Source organism: Poecilia formosa, unplaced genomic scaffold (genome assembly GCF_000485575.1).
Source record: "Poecilia formosa unplaced genomic scaffold, Poecilia_formosa-5.1.2 Scaffold10, whole genome shotgun sequence".
NCBI classification, from domain to species: domain Eukaryota; kingdom Metazoa; phylum Chordata; class Actinopteri; order Cyprinodontiformes; family Poeciliidae; genus Poecilia; species Poecilia formosa.
In genome coordinates, this window is record NW_006799949.1 from 4,252,764 (window position 1) to 4,270,282 (window position 17,519).

Consider the following 17,519-nt stretch of genomic DNA (forward strand, 5'->3'; position numbering starts at 1 on the left):
AGCAGAGGGCCACCAAGAACTTTTGACTTCTGAAACAAATCTAAAAAAAAAGTAAATTGACACTTTCTGAATGTGAATGGTGATTATATATATATATATATATATATGCAATTAAATATAATATTTAATTTAACTAGAATGGATGGATAGATGAACTAGTTGACATTTTACATAATGTTGTATTTTCTGTGTTTGAAATTCAAATCAGATGCGGGAAGTTGAGCCTGCTGAGGCTGCAGATGTATTTCAGTTTTAAACTATGAATTTCTAATGGTTTGCATCATTAAACTTGTAGCACACATCCTACTGTAAAATACCCAGTTGTGAACAAATCCCTTCTTGTGTACAATAGAGTCTAATTTTATCGTCTCCTATTGATAATAATAGTTAGCATTACAACTGTCAGTAAATTCTACAGGTTTCCGAACTTGCAGCTGGAACACGGTTTGCTTGGAAGTGAGGTCATTTCCAGATTTGAGTCTTACTACAACTGGAACCTTGTGTATTGGCAGAATCTTTTTATTTGTATAGGTTCTGTGCACAAGTGAAATTCCCAGTAATGAAACATAAAGTAAACACTAAAGAGATATGCATAGTTGTCTTCTGTTTCTTGCAAATGAAAAAATTGTTTTTATTTAAAAATGAACCTTCACTACATATCTAAATATATATACATTTATATATTTTCTATGCATATAAATATAGATACATTTATATATTTTCTATGTATATAAATATAGATACATTTATATATTTTCTATGCATATAAATATAGATACATTTATATATTTTCTATGTATATAAATATAGATACATTTATATATTTTCTATGCATATAAATATAGATACATTTATATATTTTCTATGTATATAAATATAGATACATTTATATTTGTTCGTATAATCATACATCGCACGCACGCACGCATACAGGCAGTATCAGTTGATAGGAAAAGCACTGGACTCCGAGTCATTGTGGATTAAGAATCCATGTCAGGTTTTCAGGAATCCCTCCGGCTCAGACGGCTCCCGCAGACGACTGCTTTCCACTGCACTGGCGCTGTGTGCTGGAAGCCCGCTCCGCGCTGCTTCCTCCAAGTGTCTCAACACTGTGAGCGGGATCTCTTCCAGAGGCGAGCCGCTGAAACTTGCCCAGTCTCCACAGTCTGATTCAGGGGAGCCAAGAGAACAGCATCGGTGGCTATAAGTACGCTTTGCTTTACCTCTCCCCGACATCAGACACTGAAAAAGCCCTCACTCCGTGTTGTCACTCTTGTCACCCAGTGTTTTTTTTTTTCTTTTCTCCTTTTGCTTTTTAATTTTTTTCCCCCCACCCTCGCTTCTCTACTCTTCTCGTTTGTTTCTGCTGCATCGGGAGTGAGTGCGCAGCGGAGCGCCGTGACTTGATGAGCCGCTTAAAAAGGTGGTGTGAGGTGTTGATGAGTTAGGACTGAGCGCAGAGCAACACCTTGCATGCCATGGAAGTGCGTGTCCGGCGCAGGGGGATGTGTGCGGGCTGAGAGGGGGACTCTTCGCCTGATAACCAGCCGCTCTGTCCCAGATTAAGAGGGGGAAGCATGCCTCAGACCTGCAGACCAACTCTCTTCGATGCAGAGGAGTCCCCACCAGACTGTCTTTTCACAATCTGACGTTTTTATCCACAAATCACATTTCGTTTCTTCCCGAACTGACTTTTTGCTTTGCCATTTTTGGCGGCTCCACTGCTTTTCCAAAAAAAAAAAAAAAAAAAAAGGTAAGAAATCCACTAGTATTACTTTGTTTTTAAATCTTGTAAAATGTAACTTTATTGTTTTGTGTTTCGCTTCTACTTTTATTATCGTTATGCTGTTTGGACATTGATAACATTAATATTTTTATGTAATGGGTATAAAAATAACTAGCACACATCCAGAGATAAAGTTTTATAAATTAGTGGGCCTCAGAAAGGGAGGAAAAATCACTAGTTGTGATTTAAATCGTTCGACGGGTGCCGTGGATAATTGAAACAAAGTTAATCAAAACGTAACCAGATGTGGATTGATTTGTTTGGCTGAATGGAAAGTGGGTTGGGGCGCATTTTAGGTGAACCAGATCGCGAAAAGCGCGATTTAACTGGCATTTGTTGCCGCCAAAGTTTCAGTGGACTTTGGTGTAAATATTCCTTTTAAAATCCACTGGTGGTCTTGTTGTTTTGAATGAGTGCTGGGAAACTGTGTGAGCTGTGACACGATGTTGGCTTGAGTCTTGAGAGCGTTCAAGGGCTAATCCATTATAATTGGGGTTAGGCTGTTTGTTCGAAAAGGATATCAAAGAAAAGAATTATGCGAGCCCCCGTAACTTGTGTAGTAATTAGTTTTGGACAACGATTGCTATAGTCTGGGATTCGTCTGTGGGCGAAAAAAAAAAACAAAACAAAAACGTGCAAAGTGACGTGTGAATTGGGGTAAACTGAAAAGGCGGACGAATAGAAGTGAAAACGTAAATGAGAGAGAGAATGGGGGAAGTTTTAGGCAGTTTCGTACCCAGAGTGGCAGTAAAATTAGATCCATTTACTGCACATGTATTATTTAGGCCTACCGATTCCGAACGTGTCTTGTCAACCATGTGTTAAGAGCAGGGAGCCGGGAGCACACATGCGGCGCACTGAGCGCCTTCTCCTTCGGCTGAGGACAGGAGCACACAGCGGCCAGCCGGTGGTGGTGATGCATGGTAGCCTGGAGCAGAGCAGCAATCTGTAGTGATCGATCTGTGAATTGGGGGTAAATTTAGCTCCGGTCTTCATATAGCACCCTCCCCCTTCTCTCCCTGAAGAACTGGTCTGAAAAGAGAAATTCTGCCTGGTTGTAAGTTCCTTGAATGTCTGTCTGAAATAAGCAGCATTTTATTAAGTGCTCATTAGTGGAATATGATGCTACCGTAAAGTAAAGTGGAACTTTCCTCTGCCCCCCCATTTAAACACGACTAACTAAATAGGCTTTGCTGCTTAACAATTTCTAAGTCCTCAGAAGGCAAAAAAAAGAAGAATAAAGCAGGTGTTTTGAGGATGAAGTGGCTTTATCTTCCCCCCACACACATAATACATAACAATGTGATTGTTCAGTGACACACAAAAGGGATGTTTGTTTGTCTTGGTTTGGAAGATATATATTCTTTTTTTAATCGAGGTACAGAAGCTTCACTGCTCATTCAAGCTTTTAATAGGTGGACTTAGTTTTTATGTGTTTGTGCTTTGCAAAAAAAAAAAAAAGAAAAAAAAAGGAAAAATCTAAATGAAGGCAAAAACGCAAATTCCAGCAGTAAGGCAGGAGCGTATTTCCATATCAAAGTAGTAAGAGCCTTTTCAGAATGAAAGGAGTCTTATTTTCTGCCACTGGTTTTGGTTGACCCTAAGAGGCTTCAGCAAGAGAGTGTGTGAGCGAGAGAAAGTGGAAAACTTGCTTCCTCCCCCCACATTTCAAGCAGATCAATGTGATATGTAGCTTGCAAGTCTAATCATAAGATGTTGCACTCTCATAAATAGTATGTTTTGCCGACAGAAAAAAAAAAAGCCCTTCTGAATCATGCATTTGGAAAAAAAAAATAATGAAGACGCATTAAACTTCATATTCATATATCAGCATCTTACCAACCGCTCTTTCACCCAATGGAAATAATGTAATCTAGTTGTGTTTGAGAAAGGGGGTGGGGGATGGGGGGGGGCGACTGTCTTCTCTTGTGTCTTGTTGCTTGATATCTTCAATTCGGGCATGCCATTATGAATGCTTTACCACATGAGAGTACCTTTTTTTTTTTTTTCTTTAGTCCACAGCAGGGTCGTCTCAGCAGTGAGAGTGAGTCCGGTTTCATGGAACTGCAGCAGCTCTCGATCTGCCAGAGCACCAGATAGCCTCGGCGAGCTGCTGCGTTCACTTCTGCTAGTGAATCGATACGGCACAGGAACATGTCTATATAGGTCGGAGAACGACAGTGATGTATACTGCTCCGTTCCCAACTTTAAAGCCCGCGTTGTCACCGAATGCGACACTGAATGCGAGAGTGAACGGGTGAATGCTTCAAGATTTTGTGACTTGCAGAGATGTTCGCTCTTAGTCTCTGCTTGGATATTTCTACCTTCGGATCAGCAGCTGGGTCACTGTCCGTCGATAGCTGACTTGCTTGAATCTGATCGGAATGCTGCAATCCTATCTTCTCTAAGCCATTCAAGTCCAATCTTATCTTTTCAGACCAATTTGTTACTGGTCAAATATAACATTAGCAAAAACAAACAAGATGTGCCTTATTTCTTTTCATGAGCCTCTCAGAAGCGTTCATTGGAGCTTGCTGTCTACTCCGAGCAGCAATTGATGAACCAGTATGACCGATTTTAAAGGTTGAGATGTGATTGAATAGATTCTTTTTTTTTTTATCCTTGCAAATTCACAGTGTAGTGCTGCCTTGCTTTCATCCACATCGAATAAGACTACATTCTAGCTCATCCTTTTTGTCCTTCACGAGCATCACAAGCCTTTGTTAGCAGACAGTGTGAAAGAAACCAGTTTGGAGTTGCAATCTGCCCAAATGATGTGTTAGTCGCTCCGTGGAGTATCAAGGAAATGATGGATGCTGCGAAAGCGTCAGCAGAAAAAAACCAAAACAAAAAAACAAAGAAAAAAGGAGAGACGATTGCAGGGAGTTAAGAGTGTTTAGATTTACATCCCATTGCTTATTTGGCGTGTAAATTGTGGGTTTGTGTTTTCAGATGCAATCTTTTCTGTTGCTAAACCACCTACGTGGAGCCATACTGTGCGGATAACTGCTCACTATTAAAGGGAATAAACAAGGCTGTAAAAGGAAAGCTATAGCAAATTTGACGTAACGTGCAGGCCTTTGGTGGGCCAGAACTTCGCCCCTTTTCATGACTGCTTTTATTTTACGATTGGCAATCAGTAAAAATGCCGTGCGCCACCGTGCTCCCCTCCCTACCATTTTGTGAAACATTTGTTTCCACTTGCTAAAGGCCTCTGGTGCAGCAAAGGAGGGCCGGGGAGGAGGGGGGTGGCTCAGTGCCCTCTGAAATGGCAGGTGAAACTTTCTGCTTGCCTAAATAATTTCCCAGCAGAACATTATTCTGCTAGGACACAGGGGCTGAAAGTGAGGCTCAATTCAAACTCTGGTGACAAGAAACAACACGGCTTTTAGTGGATGGCTCGCATGTCGAGTTCCTGAACGCTGGTTAAGTGGCAGCCTCCCTGAGTTTATCTGGCATGCCTTTCGCAGTGCTTCACTCGTTTTTTGCCTCTCTCAAAAGCACATGGAATAAAGGAAATTGACTGTTAAAACTCTTAAATTCTCATAACATTTTGGCCTGGTTTTATATGTGCAGCGGTTGTGGAGAGAGGTATTAGCACTGTGTGTTTTATGTTTAGTTGAATTATTTTTATTTCTAATATTTCTTTTGATTTATAATGTTGCTTCAGAATGTAGTTTTGAAATGTTTCAAATATTGGAAAAAAGTGAAATAAATATGGAATTGCATGTTTTTGACAAAAAATTATAATTTTCAAAATCACTTTTTTTCCACATAATTCATAGACAAAATTAAAATAATAAACACACATTAAATGCAGGCAATACTGACCTGAAATGGTGTTTTTTTACAATATCATCTTCTTTTTATTTTAGTAATTGTTTAAAGAAATAGGATATATATATTTTTTTATTATCACTGCCTTTTTTTACCTATACATTTGCTACTGCATATATGTTGATCCCCACAAATGCTGCTTCAAATATGAAGTTTACCCACTTACCCATAACAGATGCAGCAATACACATATTGTGTACAAGCCTCTTTAAGAAGTGCAATTTGTGCAGCTAAATATGACCAAGTAATTGCCTTTGATCAGGTTTTCAAGTATATGGATAGATATTGATCCCTTAATATATTCAACAGTGGAAAATGTAGTTTAAAATGTAAAGGTAACAACTGTACTCCAAATAGTTTTGGGGGTTTGCAGATAAGAGGTTAATAATGTTACGATAAATTCCAATTTTAATCACAATATTCTTTTTTTTCCTTTCTGATAACGATAACTGATACGATTGCTCTTTCCTAAAACGCACACACACACCCACCCACACCCACCCACACACACACACACACACACACACACACACACACACACACACACACACACACACACACGGCATCCTCGTCTCATTCTTTGTGCCATGTGAACAGGACTTGTCCTTATCTGTGCACAGCTGCAAGACTATTTGGGAAAATATTCAATTTCTGTGTGACAGAGGAGAACCTGGGAGGCAAGGCTCTGAGCAAACAGCAGTTATTGCAGCTCTGCCATAGCAGCAGAGAGCGAGGCCTGGCTGGGAGACAGGGGGGGATCTGCGGACGGCTGCCAGGGGAAGGAGTAATGTCTCGGCTGGATTATAGGAGAGCGAGGCGCATCCACACTTAAAAGCCCCCCTTTTCCCGACACGACAGATCTGTTATTTTGGGATGGCGCGGGTAAACATGCCAGAGCAATATATTTCTCCCATTCCACCCTACTCTTGTCCTTGACAATTGTGACCGATTGGAATTAGGAAAAGTTTGGATCTCTTTGTCATTTTTTTGGTAAGGATTTCATGTTCTGACGTGGATATTAGCATATTCAGTTTGAGCGCTCCAAAGTACCTGGTAAGCTGTGCTAAACATTTGATTATCATCGTACCTCTGTTTAATTGGCAGTGATTCATTTTTAATGTGGTTATTCTTGGCTGTAGTTGAAATCCGACACTTACCTTTTAACAGAAACGACAAAAAGTGTGTTTTTGCAGAGGATAAAAGTCAAGAGATAGTCAATTCAAAAAAACTTAAAAAAAAAAAAAAGGTTGTCCGTCTAAGATGACGTCTTGGGTTTAAGATTGGAAAAGCAAAATTTATTTGGGTTATCAAATACAGAAAACAATACAGCTAAGCTGTAGAAAAGTGTAAGCAAACACTCCCAAACACAGTGCACTGGCTAGTTGAAATCCTCCCAGATTTAAGTGTACTGCTTGATGTTTTTCTATGCATAAACATGGCTTCTTCTCCTCTCTGTCAAGACTTTCTGTGTTTGGTGGCTTTCGAGGTCTGAGACTTTGATAAATGATATTTTATTGTACAGTATTTAGTATGGGAGTGTGGTGGCTTTGTTCTTGTGGAATGGCTGCCAAGTCAGATGGAGTTGCGCGTCTGGTCTGGGAGTTTCAGAGGAATATCACAGGGATGGTAAGTTGCTAAAAAAACCAAGCTAATCAACAAAATAATTGTCTTCTCAATTGCCACCATGCCAGAGACATCAAACACAGCCAGGGTTGAAAAAACAATCAAATTATCTTTAATGATTCCACACGCTGATAGATGAGGGCTCATGACTCGGTTCCGCTCATGGGGCGACCGGCCGTATGTGAGGAGGCACGACTTTGTGGCGCTCATAAATTCTGTGTATGTTTTAATAATTCGCAGAGATATCAGCCTTTCACCTGTAATGAAAACAAATTTATCCTATTATGTGGGTTTTGGTGGTGAAACACACAGAGCTGCATTTAGTCTATTAATTTCCTGCAGTGAATTATGAGTCCTGCTGCTTTCATCTTCTGCAGCACCCTCCATGTGTGGTCCGCAAAAAAATGTTTCTATTTCCTTTCCAAACTAAAGTTTGGCCCCTGCGTCTGCTCTGGCCCCCACCCCCGCCCCTCTTCTCCATACTCGCTCTCTGTCTCAGCCTCTCTCTGTGTAGATAATGTCTCTGCAGATGATTTTACCGCCCTCATTGAGGCTCCTTCCAGTAATTGAACAAGCAGAGACTGGGTGCTTTACTGGAATACAATTGTCATTATTATCTCAGATCTCCACTGTACGCAGAGAGTCAACAAAACATGGAGTTGTACTGGAATTTTTGGGCTATCTTGAAAGCCTGAATCAAAGATAGGGGATCTGGTATGCTTTCTTACGTGGGGGGGAAAAAAAAAAAAAAAAAGTTGAAGAGAAAAGATGGAAAAGCAAATGGAAAACTACTGCCGTAACTTTTCCAGCCTCAGATTTAAATTCATGTCTTGCAGGAATCGCATGAGGTAAAGTGGAGCCCTGGGTGGTGCTTTGTTGACTTTTAAACTAGGCTTGCAGAGAATACGCTAATGATTAATCTAAAACATGCTTTTACGCAGTGACAATACTTATTTTGATAATTAGCACAAAATTTCCACTAATTATGTAATTATAAATAATTACATGTAGGATATTGTTTTACATATTTGCATGCTTATTCTTCTTATAAAAATTTAAGTATAGGAAAAAAAATAATAATATACATGAAAATATGAATATGTCCTGGACTCCATATTGCAGTGTGATTTCTTAAGGTAGGAAGCTGTGTTTTCTGGCAAGACGTGTGGAGCTTTGATTGCGCCGCCGTGAAGCAGAATTGACCTTGTGTGTCAGAATGGGCTTTTTCTGCACCCTGTTTCGCGCGGAGCACTCTTAGAGCGAAATGGCCTTAGGAGGAGTTGTTCCTGACAGAGATGCATTGTCTCAGCCAGCCAATAAACCACGGCACTGAGTGGCTACATCTGTGAACCTCATCTTGACTACAGTGTGGGGCTAGCAACAACACGGCAACTGTCACAGCTGCACCTGCTGCTGTCTCAGTACAGAGCCTCCCTCTCTGCTGCCCACAGTGCCGCATCACTCGGCCTGCCGTGACAAGCCAGAGGCGATGGTCTGTGCTTGGGTCAGCTGGAGAGAAACTTCTGGGGAGAGTGTTTTGAAGACAGAGGACAAAGTGTCAGACCTGAGAGGAGATGTTAGGATAAAAATTCTGCCCTGAGGGCCCAGATTTGGTTCTGTTGGAGCTTGGATGTAAGATTCTGTCTGTAAAGCATAGCAGAGTTTAGGAGTGCTGGCTTGGTGAAATCTAGCAACATATTTGTCCACCTATTCAGACCACAATTTTTTCACACACTCCTGATTGTGAATAATAAAGCTATTATTATTTTTGCTAACCGATGTGGTTTCATGTGATGCTTAAAGTAGATATGCGGTATAAAAACACATAAGCCCAATATTGTTTTTGCAAAAACGCTAAACACTCGAAAATTTAGAATAAGAAGGACAAAATATGCTGTGGAAAACGACTGTTGAGCTGATTGTGCGTGATAACACAGCCATCATGCTGTCTCAGGAAAAAATAATAAATAAAAAGATTATTGGAAGAGAAATATGCCGAAAGGATTTTCAGCCAGGAGAAGTGATGCAACATGTCCACTTTCCTGCCAAATTGAACTTAGGAGTGTGAAAAGAAATGCAGGGACATGAGGACTGGGGCTGACGTGCATGCAGATAGTGTGGGATTAACACAGATTGAGCGACAGTGGCCGGTGACTTCTTTTTACAGCTTTGCTTGTACAGCTGTGCCAGGCCGGGCGTTCACAGCTGCCTTTTGGTTCCAACTCCTCCTCCACTGTTGTAAGGGAGAGGTAATGAGTGTCTTAAATACAGTAGTCAAGTTGCTCCACCGATGTGTGCGTGTGTGTGTGTGTGTGTGTGTGTGTTTGAATGGAGATGTGAAATTATTCGGGCATTTTGAAATTCAGAATGCTTAATATCGACACCTCATCGCGTCTCCCTCCTGATCTGATCTCTTTGACAACAGCACAAGAAAAATACATCCACAGACTGCCCTAATAATTCATCATGCCTGTTTCTAAATGAGGTGTGAGGCAGCTCTGCTGGTGTGAATTCTGCTATAAATCACACATGCTCTCGCTGCTTTATCCATTAGACCGACCTGTTTGCCTAATTCGGCTTGTGAGTCTTGAGCAGACTGATGTTAGTAATTGAGATGAGTGTGGGAACTGCAGCTTTTGCTTCGCACTGACATGTTGTTTTCTGTGAGCGAAATGTGGACGAGCAAAATAGTGAAAAGGTTGCTAACATTTCAAGTCGGGCTCATGTCAAATGCCTATTTTACTTTTTTGTCAATTGTCAATTATTTTTTTCTGCTGCCTGAGTGGGAACTGCATTTACAGTCCTTTAAATTAAATGATTCAATCTTAACAGCAAAGACGTACATTTCTATGTATTTTTACACATTAAAGTTGCCTTCAAAAATCTTACATTTATTCCACTATTTTTTTTTCTTTCTTTTTTATTAGATGCAAAAATAGGTTAGGGTAATGCTTTTTTAGACCGTTAAATGTATGCTGCAATAAATAAATAAATAAATACAAATAAAAAATAAATAAATAAACATGAGTATACTAGGATTTTCTTTAAACATGTTTTGCTTGTAAATTAAACATCTGTTAGTGCAAAAGGGCAGTGATGTGTATGTGTGAACTACAGTGTTATTTTATCAAAGCAGGTTTAATGATGACAGATGTAAATCTATGTCAAACATGCAGTACACTACTGCATGAAAGCCCAGCAACCCGCAATTCATTTTTAGTTTCAGCAACTGAACCAATGTGATGAGTGCTGTTCTGTAGTAGTTGATGGAAATGTGGAAAAAAGAAAAGCTGTGTAAAGCGGACAGTCAAACGGAGAACAGTTTCCGAGGAGAGGGGTGGTGGTGCAGAAACGTGTGCATTTTTTTTTTATTTTTTTTTTTTTCTTTTTCATTTCGTCATTGCAAAAAGTAGAGCCGGTGGAGTTTCTGTCATTCATCAGTCTGAGCTGATTACCAGTGAGTCTGGAGTGAGCTGACAGGATGCGGCTCTCGCAGCCATTACCATCAGGCGGGCCCCGGGGTAGGCGGGGAGGTGTGGGCAGGCTCGGAGAGGCCAAGAACCGAGGGATGGAAAGGTTTCCCTTGTTTTAACTCGGCGCATATCTCTGAATGCGTTCGTTTTGTCCAGTTATCTAGCACACTGTTAAAAGATCTGGCCAAGATTAGCACTTGCCTTGAAAGCAGCGGTGCTGAAATGTAGCTACCAGACATGGCAGCACAAACTACCAGTGAGGGAAACCTGGCAGTGGTTTCCCTCACTGCTTGTGCTGGTTTACTCTTTACAGCAAGAGCTGAAGAAGGGATCTTTTATTTTGTCACCTGAAAGGGCGTTTGAGGTTCTCTGCATAATGAAACCAGTATAGGAAGAGGGGGGAGGGCTTCACGGCATGATTCAACTACAGTGGGGACATTTTCTTGTTGCGTTGAATGTTCATATATATAAATGAAAAAATATATTTTTTTTTCTACATGGCTACAGTTGTGCGTGTATGTAATGGCTCTTAACCGGAGTACTAATTGTTACTGTAGATATTTTGATCTGTAAGCCTTACAAGATTTACAGGCAGAATATTCAAAAGGCTGCGAATGAATATTTATAAACGAGAGATGAAAATGTTCCTTTGAAGTCATGTTGCTGTTTTTAACTGGTGATTCGTAGTCACATTTATTTCAATTTTTTTTTTTTTTTGGCTCTGCAAGGAGCAACAATCTAAGATGCATGCTGTTTAAACATATTTATTTTTCATCTTTTACTGTTTAAATCCTTCACTCCTTAAATTATTATTATTATATTCTTTTTTGCTTGTGCTGGGCTGAAAAACACATTCAGATTGACAGTGGAAAGAAATGTTAGGTTCCACCTGCTCACTCATGTCAACTTTAACCAGCTGCTGTTTTTACTTGTTTTTCAGGGACAATTTAAAAAATGATTTCCTTGTTTGAAGTACATGGCTTTGGAAAATGTAATTCCTCATTTGAGGTGAAGGAAAATAAAGTCTTGCTCTTAAATGTTGTGGCTTAAGTACCCTCTTGCTGCGTACATATATATTTTAATACAGAGATAGCTTTTGTTTATCACGTTAGCAAAACAACTAAGCGTAATTTCTAATGTAGTCTATAGGCATAGAACTGACATTTTCAATTTTTATAATAATTTTTAGTAAAAAGGTAACAGTTTCACTTTACTATCGTACCACTAGAAAAATATGGACATGTAACATAATGTACCTGCTTTTATAAAAAAAAAAAAAAAAACAATTACTGCACCAAGAGCAATTTAACAGATCAATTATTACATTTTTAAAAATGTAGCCTGTCACTTTTATGTATAAGTATTTAGATTTTTCTTTGAAGTTTCTGAAATTAAGATTATTAATCAAGTGGATAATAAGTACAATCTCATATATATATATATATATATATTTGTTGCGGTTCTGAAACAACAAAAATACAATTTTAGCATGGTAGCTGTAGCTTTAGCAGTCTAGCTTCTATGGCTCAACTCTGTTTTTTATGACCTGACATATATTTTAAAGCTGTCTTTCTTACAAGTAAGGAAATGGCATAATAGCCTTCTTTAAGCCACCTGACTGGTAGAGGGCAACATCTGATGGGGGAGGGGCATCACATCATTATTCTATGCTCCTTTCAGCCAGAAAACACTCATCATTCTAACACTTTTTCTGGAGCCTCATAGAAAGTATTGTAAATAATAGAAACGCCACAAAGAACCAATTTTACTTTTTTAAACTAGACGTGAGTCAGTGTGAGACTCTTACGACATAATAACTGTAGATACAATGCGTTTCCCTTTTGTTAAAAAGAAAAAGAATGCATCAAATTAAAACAAATGCAACTATTCCTACTTCTCCCAAATTACCACTGCTCATTGTTTGTGACATTAGTAATGATGTTAAATTTACATATAGACTTGAGAAAAAGTTGATACATTAGCCAGTTGGGCTATACACTCAGCTGTCTTCTGCTCTTCAGTCACGCCGATCCCAGCATGTGAACTGTAGTTTCAAAACAGCGATACTTTGATGAGAATAATCCAATTCTGAAAATATCTCCAAACAGGAATCCGTATTTTTGTTGCAAATGAAGGAAAGGTACAGTAGCTGTCTTTCAGATAGTTGACAAGCAGGGCGAGTAACAGGTGGGGGAGGAGCAGCACTGCATTACGCTGTGCTCTGATCACTCCCGACACTTTCTCTGGCTTCTCATTAAAATGTCTTTGAAACCGTAACTTTTTAGAACCTTGATATACTGCGTTACAAGGAATGTAATGCCCGTAATCTACTATTAAGTTTAATGAAATTCTGGTTTGCAGCTCTGCTCTGAATGGTCAGTCTTATTAGGAAACCTCCCCAGCACGGGCTCTTGTGCAAGCACTACACTCTTTCACTCGGACTTTTCTTTTATTACACTCACTCCATATTCATAGCGAGTCTTACCCCCCTGTTATTATTGTGTGCAACTTAAATTGTGCCAATTATACTTCAGTGGATTACCTGCTCAGAGACACACAGATTAGAATCTGCTTCCTGCTAGCTCCCATCGTGGCAGTTCAAAGGTGCGACCTGAGTGGCAGCCCGCTATCGTTTGCCAGGGCACAAAATTGGTCAACCTCTTAGAATTTGCTTGGGAGTATGAATCCCTTTGGTATTCAAAACAGGGTGGGTCTTATGACAGGGAGATAATTCCCCTGTGAATGTTTTATCACTGGGGCCGCTCAACAGTCTCTTGTATCTGCTCGCTCACTCCCCTTGTATTTCCAGATTTCCTGACTTTGGTCCAGATTTTCATAAGAAAGTACACACGAAGAAAGGCCCCTGTTTGTTTCCCCTTCCCTCCCCTTTTTTTTTTTGTTATCACAAAAGAGCAAACACATTTTCAACGTACACAAGGTGCAGAAGCAGTGATTGCTGTATCAAGTGTCCTGCTGTGAGTGGCAGAGGATGATAACATAAGCCACAGACCAATTTACATCCCCCCCCCCAAATCATGTCAAGTCTAAATCAAGGTGAGTTGGGTGTTTTCTGGAAATTTTTAAAATGTCCTTTTCTTGCCTTTAAGGAAATTTTTTTTTATGGCTTTAACATATTTTTGGGGTGTGGGGGGCGGGGTGATTTTTGCCAAATATAAGTCTCACACATTCAGTATGGCTAAAGACACAAGTTTCACTCTTAGCATCTATAATTGACATTTTTAATAAAACTTTATTTTGCCACATGTAAAAAAAAACAAAAAACCTTCCTTAGTCCTCACATAGGTTGGATCCTTTGAACATACAGGACTGACAACCGACTACACCCATTGAAACTGGGAGATGGAACAAACCAATCTGTGCTTGTTTGCATCACAATCCCACTCGGGATGCTGATGTTATGCAAATGAGCAAATTGGAGAAGGCTCAGCTCCAAAACTGTCCTCTCTCTTTCACGGCTGAAGGTGGGAGAGGGCAAAGGAGTAGTGACACCGGGACCGCATGAAGGAAATCTAATAAAGCAGCCGGAAAATTCAAAGCAACTTAAATTGTACCCGCTCCTGTCCTGGCGCTGTTTGTGCATGCTACATCAGCTGCGTTTTCTTTTTGTGCGCCGTGTTTCATCCTGTTTTTATTCTTGTTAAAAAAAATATATATATATATACTTCAAGGAAAAGGATTTTGTTTCAAGAGGGGGAAAATGCATCTTAGAGTTTTTCTATGCATTTGGGAAGAGCGGGTGAATATCCCTTCATCGGATTTAACAATCACCATTATACCTGTCAGGGCAGTACTGAGTGAAGATTTAGGGCTGACAAGTGATTGCATTCAGGAAAGACTACACCCACCTTCTTTTGTCTGAGCTTCCTGACAAGACACAGTGCTATACCTTGTTTTAGCATGACATGCGCTGCTTTCTCTCTCTTTTTTGACAAAGGCATTCGTTCCATCTTTCTAGATTGAAAGTAGATATGGCAGCACAGGGATAGAAATATGCAAGTAGGCTGCATTGCATCCACTCCACCACTGTAATTGTTTTTATGTCGTGTTGCTTCTGCTGCAAGGGTGAGGCCCTCTTTCTATTTTAGTGACAACTGAGATTATGCAGCGTCCCCACCTTATTTTGCCTGTGTTTGTCCTTGCTCTGAGCTACAGAAAGGTTAAAAGCCTCAATTAGAAAATGAGGCGAGGTTGGCGACATTGTGTGCGATGCCTTAGATTTTGGAGAAATTAACAAGACTTAATCTTGAGCCTTGTGTAAAGACTTTGCTTTTCAAGGAAATTTAGCAATGGTGTGAGGTGAAAATGAGGTGAAATTATTTGACTGGTAAACGTGCTATTCACAAAGCAGACATGTAGCTGAGTGAGCCAACAGAGGAGACGCAGCTTCCGTTTCTCCCAAAGATAATAGTGCGGTCTCTGTTTTCTTTCTCAATGCTAAGATGAACAAAACATAGAAGACAGTAGACAAATGACTTATTGTCCCGCTTGCCTCCTTACAAATCTACATTTGCTTCTCACAAGTCATCTTCTCAGTTACCTTCGTTATGTTTTGTGTTGCTGCCCACTACCTGAAAAATTAATCACCCTGTTTAATAACGCCTCATGATCACAGTGCATTATTGATGAAGAGATCCTTAATAGAGAAGATGGAGCCAGTTTTTACTATTCATTTTAAAGAGAAGGCAAGAAGGTCACATACGTTGTTGCTTACTGGTACATCTTGGGGTGAATGATGAGTATTACTGCAATAGACTGAATAGAGGCTAAGATCATTTTTGATTCCAAAACGTCTACAAAAACACAGATGGCAGAAACTGAATAATCCAGATCCATTTTAATTAATTTGTACCCCCAGTTTGTAGACAAGCCATGACATTTTCTCCTGCCCGTCTTTCATTTTGCAACATAAGCACACAATTTCATAACACCTGTATTTAATTCACTTGATAGATGTGTGTTTTGCTGGGCAGACAAATGCCAATAAACTGTCTCAAAGCCCACTTTATTTAATTCTACACTGTTTTGAAAGATCATAAAATTCCTGTTTCCATCGACCGTGACTGCACAGAACCTATGAAAGATCACACCCCCAAAAGTTCGACAGTATTACTGTATTGGCAAACAGTTTTATACCATGTGTAAATGGTATGATGTAATTGCTTTTGTTTAACACACATACCAATCAGCTCATAGCTTTCAACTTGTAGTTTTAAAGCAGGCTAATGGGTGGTGCTCCATTAGTTTTACAACTTGAATCTCTGTTTTTTTCATCTGTAAATATTCCCAAATAGCCATGTTTGCCTTCAGCGTATGCATGAGAAAGCCTAATAGCACGTCTTTCAGCTAGTTTATTTTCAGTGCTCAGCAACAAGTGATGGAGCACAACTTCATTATTCTGTCCCAACAAAATTTACAGCTGCTCTGTCGTTTACTCTTTCATCTTATTCTAATGGCTTTATATTTTAGGAACTGCATGATGTATTTGGATTTCTTTATGATTCATTTAAACAAGATTAAAAATACAACATGCTCAGCACCCTAACAAAGGCCACTAAAGTTTTTAGACACTGTGACCCAAAATGGTACATTTCTTCTTTAACTTTGCTTAGCAAGGCATCGATTTTTTGCTTGTTTTTGCAGAAATCAGCATGGATAAAGTCAAGCTGAAATATAGAAGATGAGTTTGAAAACGTTTCTGGATTTATTGTTACTGCACTTCGATCCATGTTGACTAATATTACTTTGGCAAACTGGATCACATACATGCAAAAAATGTATTTTGTGGTGTCCTAAAGTGTTCCCTGGACACCAACCATGCTAAGCATTTATGTGCACAAACTAATTGGATTTGGCTTGTGGACAAAGGAGTATACACTTTGTACTGCATTCGCTGTGGGTGTTTCAAGGTGAATCATGGTGTGTCAAGGACTTATTGGACTTGATTGGCAGGCACTATCACCATGAGATGCCCATATAATGGCAGGGCCCTCCGTTCCTGACCTGCCCATTTATCTTGCTGTATTAATGTCAGCCTATTAATTCCTAAGCGGAGGAACATTTGGCAAAGACACCGTTAACAGTCTTGGCTGAGTCACTCTTATCTCAGCAGACCTGAAAGGAATAGTTTTGTGCTATCAGTGAGTGGAAATGACATTTTGAAACTTCATTCGAGATAATCCACTTCACTTCCTGGTAAAACATCAAAATTAGAACAAAAAAACTGATGGAAGATGTATTAAAACTATGCCATAGTGAAAAAAATCACCTTGCCATTATCCGTGTGGACAGACAGGTGTGGATATCTTAAAATGCTAATAAGATTTCTCTTCCATTGCTGGAATGATTATCAGGATATATGTATATATATATATATATATATATATATATATATATATATATATGTGTGTGTGTGTGTGCAATGTCAGAAATCACTTCTGACAATTGTTCCATTGTAGTGACAATATCAATTCCATATATTTTATTCTTGATGCATAAATGGGAATGCATTTGTGATTTCTGCATTTTCTTCTTGGATTTAAAACTCTCTCTGATTTTAAAAAAATTCTCCATTTTGTTTTTTCTTTTTAACATGTAATTGTTCTTTGAAAAAAAGAAAAGAAATAGATCAAAATTGTATCATCGGGTCAAACATTTAAGAAAACTAGAAACTGGTATTAACCAGTTTAAAAAAAAAAAAAAAAAACTGATTAGTGCATCTCTAGTTACAGAGTTCTCCAGGTCTGTTAAAAAAGGGAAAAAACTTAAATGTCTCTGTTTTT

The 17,519-nt window shown here is 39.3% G+C and overlaps 1 long non-coding RNA gene across 1 annotated transcript in view; it reads left to right on the plus strand.

Annotated features, from left to right (window-relative positions):
• Nucleotides 1–968: 968 nt before the first annotated feature.
• LOC107834425 (uncharacterized) overlaps nt 969–17,519 on the plus strand; it is a 35,504-nt gene continuing 18,953 nt past the window's right edge. Inside the window, exon 1 of the long non-coding RNA XR_001660218.1 lies at nt 969–1,753. This is a non-coding gene — a long non-coding RNA (uncharacterized LOC107834425). The remainder of the gene's footprint in view (nt 1,754–17,519) is intronic.